Below are 6,000 nucleotides of genomic sequence, written 5' to 3' on the forward strand. Positions count from 1 at the left end.
TATGATCTGAGTACTTACGTATACAATGTATTTATTTTTAGCTCTACATTAGGTTCTTCGTTTGGCATTCGAAAGCTCAAGAAGACAAGTTATTTACTGTTGAACTGGAACAAGAAGTGCTTAAACGCTACCAGAACGGGTCTGAAGAGGAAACTGCTGTGCTTAGACATACAGGTCGTATTCTTTGGATAGTCTATCGTATAATGAGTGTGTCAAATATCTTCGCTGTAGTTGCATTCGGAGTGTATCCTGCATTTTATTACTTTGTAACGGGAGCAGTGATGCCTTTGTTTCTGTACGAGCTACCGTTCTGCGATTTCAGTTCCTCTTTAGGATACGCAGTGACGATGTGTTTTCAGATTAATCTCTTGGTTATTGGTGTTTTGGGAGCAATACTGTCTGATTTTGTGTTTTTCATGTACGCAATATATGCTATGGCTAGGACAGAGATTTCAATATTGCATCTTAGTGAGCTGAAAAACATGCTTATCGACCCCACTAAGAATTAAGAACACACTGAGGATATACGTCGCAAGTGGGTCCAGTGCATGCACGATCATCAGCAATCAACCAGGTGAGTCTAAGACAGCATGGATCGATCGATCCAGATGATGTGATTATTTCTTCACTTTTTGTAAAGCTTTTTCAGCACGATTGAAAACTTATTCGGGCTTATGTGTTTAGCACAGGTTGCAACAGAACTTCGTTCAATATGTGACGCAATGCTATTATTGCTTTTGGTAGATACTGGTAAGATTATTAATATTATGAAGTGTATATGACAAATAGTATGTGTTTGAAACACGTTTCAAAGAGTTGAAATTTGTTTTAGAACGTATGAAGTTCATTGTCTAGACACATTTCGATGTTAGGTAAAAAAATTTTATGAAAAAGTTTATCATTTTCGTTTATTATGTTGGTTTTGAATAGATGTTATATCTGTTATGTCTACCCTTAAATTTAAAAATAATTAAAAATTTGGACAAAATAATTTATAGCTCGTGTTTTTCCACAAAAACATAAATAAATTTTAAAAGAAATAGTTGCATATAGGATATTATTTGTTGACAGTTACAAACAAAATGAAACATAACTACTTTAATATTTACAAACTACGTTATGGCTGGTGGTTTGTAAATAATTATAATATAATCGAACTGGTTGGTAAAAAAAAAGATTATTCGCAATGCAGTGAATGGTATTGTTAGGAAGTCGCAAATATAAAAGAAACTGTTAAGCTCAGTCTTAATAAAATCCTTCTGAGCTAGACAGAATATCATTTCAGTATAAAGCATGTTGATGACGTATTTGGTTTAAAATAAATAACTAGTTTAACATAACTAAGGTGTTCTATACATGCAGTTTTTTTTATATTGTTCTGTTTACACGGAAGGGTCGTGAAACCCTGTTTCTACTGCATGGGCGACAGACGTTAGATTCAGATGTGCTTATGTATTATAATTAAAGCGAGTGTCATGATGGAATTTAGAACTGAAATGCACATCGAAGAGTAAACAGATAGAGGTTCTCGAGAATGATGCACAAAAAATAATAAAAAAATATCATCACAAGCGATCCTGATGACCAAAAGGTATTGTTTTGTTGAACGCGTGCTGACCACGGCGGCCATCAAATACCCCTTGAAGAATGTCTGCGTTTTCTTGACATAGACTCTTATCGCACTGTGCCAGTTCTGAGTGCCAATTGTTTTAGCAAATTTAGCTTCTTTAGCTACAGAATGTTAAAATTATGTAAAGAATAATAAGGCCACCCACTGTTATTGATGTAGTTCAACAATTACCAAAGTTGTATGGTTTAATGGTTTATGGTTTAATTGACGAAAACAACTTATCTAGCCATTATCAATAAATAAACGAACATTGGCTATTTCATAAAGATCTAACATGTAATGTAACGAAATTATTTTATTTTGTATATAATGCCACAGACTGATTGGTACCCAACATATTCCTACCTGTACGTGATGTTCGTCCAATTATCAGGATATTTCGTGATTGGAAATTTGGTTGAGATAAAGGTAAAATAAATATGAACTATACTGCATGTGTAGTATTTTTGACAAACATGTTACTTATTACTGATTGACGCATTGTACAACAAGATCATCTTGTTGCCTTGGTATAAACTACCAGTAAAAGAACAGAAGGAATTTAGATTTCTTATGAGCAGACAGCAATGTCCGATGATGTTGACAGCGTATGGCTTTCAACCCATGAACTTCGAGGCGTACATGAGTGTATATAAAGGATCATAGTCGAGTTTTTATAAAGCCTTTTATAGTTTTTGTTACTTTGTAGGTGTTGAAGCGTCTTTACCAGTTTTTCGAGATGCTCATGCAGTATGTTGGCTGAAAAAGGGAACATAACAGTTTAAACTAATTGCTACATCTACTATGCGCCAGAATGTGTAATGCACACAGCACAAAATAACGAACAATATAGATTTGCAGCATGCACACTTACTACACAGTGGTGGACAACGAATTGGTGCCGTATGATTAGAATCTCGGCATCATCTACTCCATATACAAGAAGGGAAACAGGTTGGACTGCAACAACTACAGGAGTATTACGGTGTTGAACACCGCCTTAAAAATATTTTGCCTGATCCTTCAGGATCGTCTTGTCCCGCACATCGAAGAGATAGTCGGAAACTATCAAAGAGTATTCCGAAACGGAAAATCAACCACTGATCAGATCTTCACCATGCGGCAGATCTTGGAGAAGATGGCTGAATACAGACACGACACATACCATCTCTTCATTGGCTTCAAAGCCGCATATGATAGCATAGCCAGGGTAAAACTGTATGACGCTATGAGCTCTTTTGGAATCCCGGCCAAAATGATAAGGCTAGTTAGAATGACTATGACCAACGTCACTTGCCAGGTGAGCGTGGATGGAAAACTCTCAGGACATTTTGCTACCACCAAGGGTCTGTGCCAGCGGGACTTGTCTGTCTCCTATTCAACTTGGCGCTAGAGAGGGCCATCCGCGACTCGAGGGTGGAGACTACGATAACCATCTTCTATAAGTCAACCCAGATCCTGGCATACGCTGATGATATAGACATCGTTGGTCTGCGGCTCTCTTATGTAGCAGAAGCCTACAAAGGGATCGAGCAGGCGGCAGAGATTCTCGGATTGCAGATAAACGAGGCAAATACCTAACTGATGGTGGCAACATCAGCGAGCCTACGTAGGCGTGATATACAGATAGGTGAACGCACTTTTGAAGTCGTCCCAGAATTCACCTATCTGGGGTCAAAGGTCAGCAACGACAACAGTATGGAAGTTGAGTTGCGCGGAAGGATGCTGGCTGCCAACCGGTCATTCTACAGCCTGAAAAAGCAGTTCACCTCAAAGAACCTGTCGCGACGGACGAAGCTAGGACTATATAGTACCTATATAGTTCCAGTACTCACATACGCCTCTGAGACATGTACACTGTCCAAATCTGACGAAACCCTCTTAGCCGCGTTCGGGAGGAAGATGCTCAGAAGGATACTTGGCCCCGTATGTGTGGAAGGACAATGGAGGAGCCGCTATAATGACGAGCTATACGAGATGTACGGCGACCTCATTGTCGTACAGCGTATCAAGCTCGCCAGGCTCCGGTGGGCTGGCCATGTTGTACGCATGGAAACGGACGACCCAGCCCGTAAAGTCTTTTTAGGCCATCCACAAGGACAGAGGAGGTGTGGTGGGACCAAATTGAGGTGGCAAGATGGCGTGGAGGCGTGAGTGGTTTCGAACACTCCTGAGGTAGGCCAATACCGCAAAGCGGTTGTAGCGCCGGATAAGTAAGTAAGTAAGTGAGAAAAACTGGTTGTCGGCGATAGAAGATGCCCATTAAACGGTAGAACGTTGACACATTCTTTCACACATAAAATGAATAGTGCAGGACTAAATGAAGTACCCTGTGGAACATGTGACAGTCTAACTTTTTTTTTATTCTATATTCCGATTGAACTAAGAGCTACAGACAAGAAATTACAACCTCATTTAGTATACGTGATATAAGATTAACATTGGAGAGAATATTTTAAAACGTCCACATCAATTGATCCTGCAATATTGTTGTCACCAATGATGTGGATGATGTAGTTGGCGAATAGCATTAGGATTTTACCACGCTTTTCCGTTTTAAGTTTAATACTGGTAAATATAGCTTTTGGACGCAACCCCATTCTTTTATTAGCTCTTTTAGAGCGAATTTGTAATGTTTTTATTCATATATTTATTTATTTATTTATTTATTTATTTATTTATTTATTTATTTATTTATTTATTTATTTATTTATTTATTTATTTATTTATTTATTTATTAATTTATTTTTTAATTGATTTATTTATGTACTGATTTATTTATTTATTTATTTATTTATTTATTTATTTATATATTTATTTATTTATTTATTGATTTATGTATTTATTTATTTATTTATTTATTTATTTATTTATTTATTTATTTATTTATTTATTTATTTATTTATTTATTTATTTATTTATTTATTTATTTATTTATTTATTTATTTATTTATTTATTTATTTATTTATTTATTTATTTATTTATTGATTTATTTATTTATTTATTTATTTATTTATTTATTTATTTATTTATTTATTTATTTATTTATTTATTTATTTATTTATTTATTTATTTATTTATTTGTTTATTTATTTATTTATTTATTTATCTATTTTTTTATTTTTGACTGAACCTCAATAAAAAAAAATTTTCCTTTTCCTAATATTAACACCAGATACTAGGCGAATAGCATAAATAATAATTTTACTCGAAACATTGTATAAACTCATGAAACTGCAACGATATTTTGATTCATATCCTGGACAGTCCCGTGCTCATGCTTCAAATGACAGACGTTTTGGTTCAAATTCCGAACACCCTCAAAATTTAGTTCATAATCGTCACATTGACGCACACACATTTTTGTCATCAATTTATTTTAACGTCCGAACACCAAATTCTGAGGGTCTGTGTCTTGCTGAACGGGGTATGGGTGCGGATTTTCTCTTGCACTCGTAGATGCTTATCCGAAGTACTGCTGCGCGATTCTAAGAACATTGCTGTAAGGCCATCAAGGCATTGGGCACATCCATCTTCAAATATCGTTGTTTTATTATTATCACTGAATCTTTGATCTTTTTATTATCACTGTGTAAAAACATATTTTTATACAATAAAGTACAATTTACTTCGGCTATCCGGAATTTAAAACATAATTAAAAAATCTTGCTTCGAATTTTGGGCAGTATTAAAGACGTGTTTGAATGAAATTCAAAGCGCAATATGATATAAGCTAGTTATTATCACTTTGATAACAACTTCCACAATGAATTCCGATGTACTTCAATGCATCGCTGGCGTCGGTTTGAAGTAAATGGACTAAATTTATTGGCAAAAATGCAATTTACACTGCATTCTTGACCATTCTTGAAACAAATTGTACTGATTTGACATTTCATGTGTCGCATAAATCCGCGGAATCGAGAACCGCGTAGCTCGGGAACTGACTATAAAATTGAAAAGCGGTACGACCAGGGATTAGATATGAAGAAATCCAATAAAAAAAAAAATGATGGGTGTCTAGAGTTTGAAGCTGACAGTAGTTTGAACCATAACAGTACATTAAATATTAATTATAGTTTTAATACTAATTGGTTCCGGTTTCATCTGTTGCTTAAAGTTAATGCTGTTATTATTAGATTAACAGAGATCCAACCTTGCCCGGCGTCTCAATTTGAATCTTTTTAAATCTATGGCAATTTGCTTAAAAAGCAAACTGCCGTACCAAATCTACTTGAATGCGTACCATTTACCGCCGTTTTCTACTAGCAAAGCATATGACCGTCGTAGCGTGTGGTACGTGGTAGTACTAATTGAATTATCAGCGCATTGTCTGTTGTGTGTTTTTATGGTACCGCTGAGCCCTACGCTGCACTTCAGTTCGCTAATG

This window comes from Anopheles arabiensis, chromosome 3 (assembly GCF_016920715.1).
Source record: "Anopheles arabiensis isolate DONGOLA chromosome 3, AaraD3, whole genome shotgun sequence".
Lineage (NCBI taxonomy): Eukaryota > Metazoa > Arthropoda > Insecta > Diptera > Culicidae > Anopheles > Anopheles arabiensis.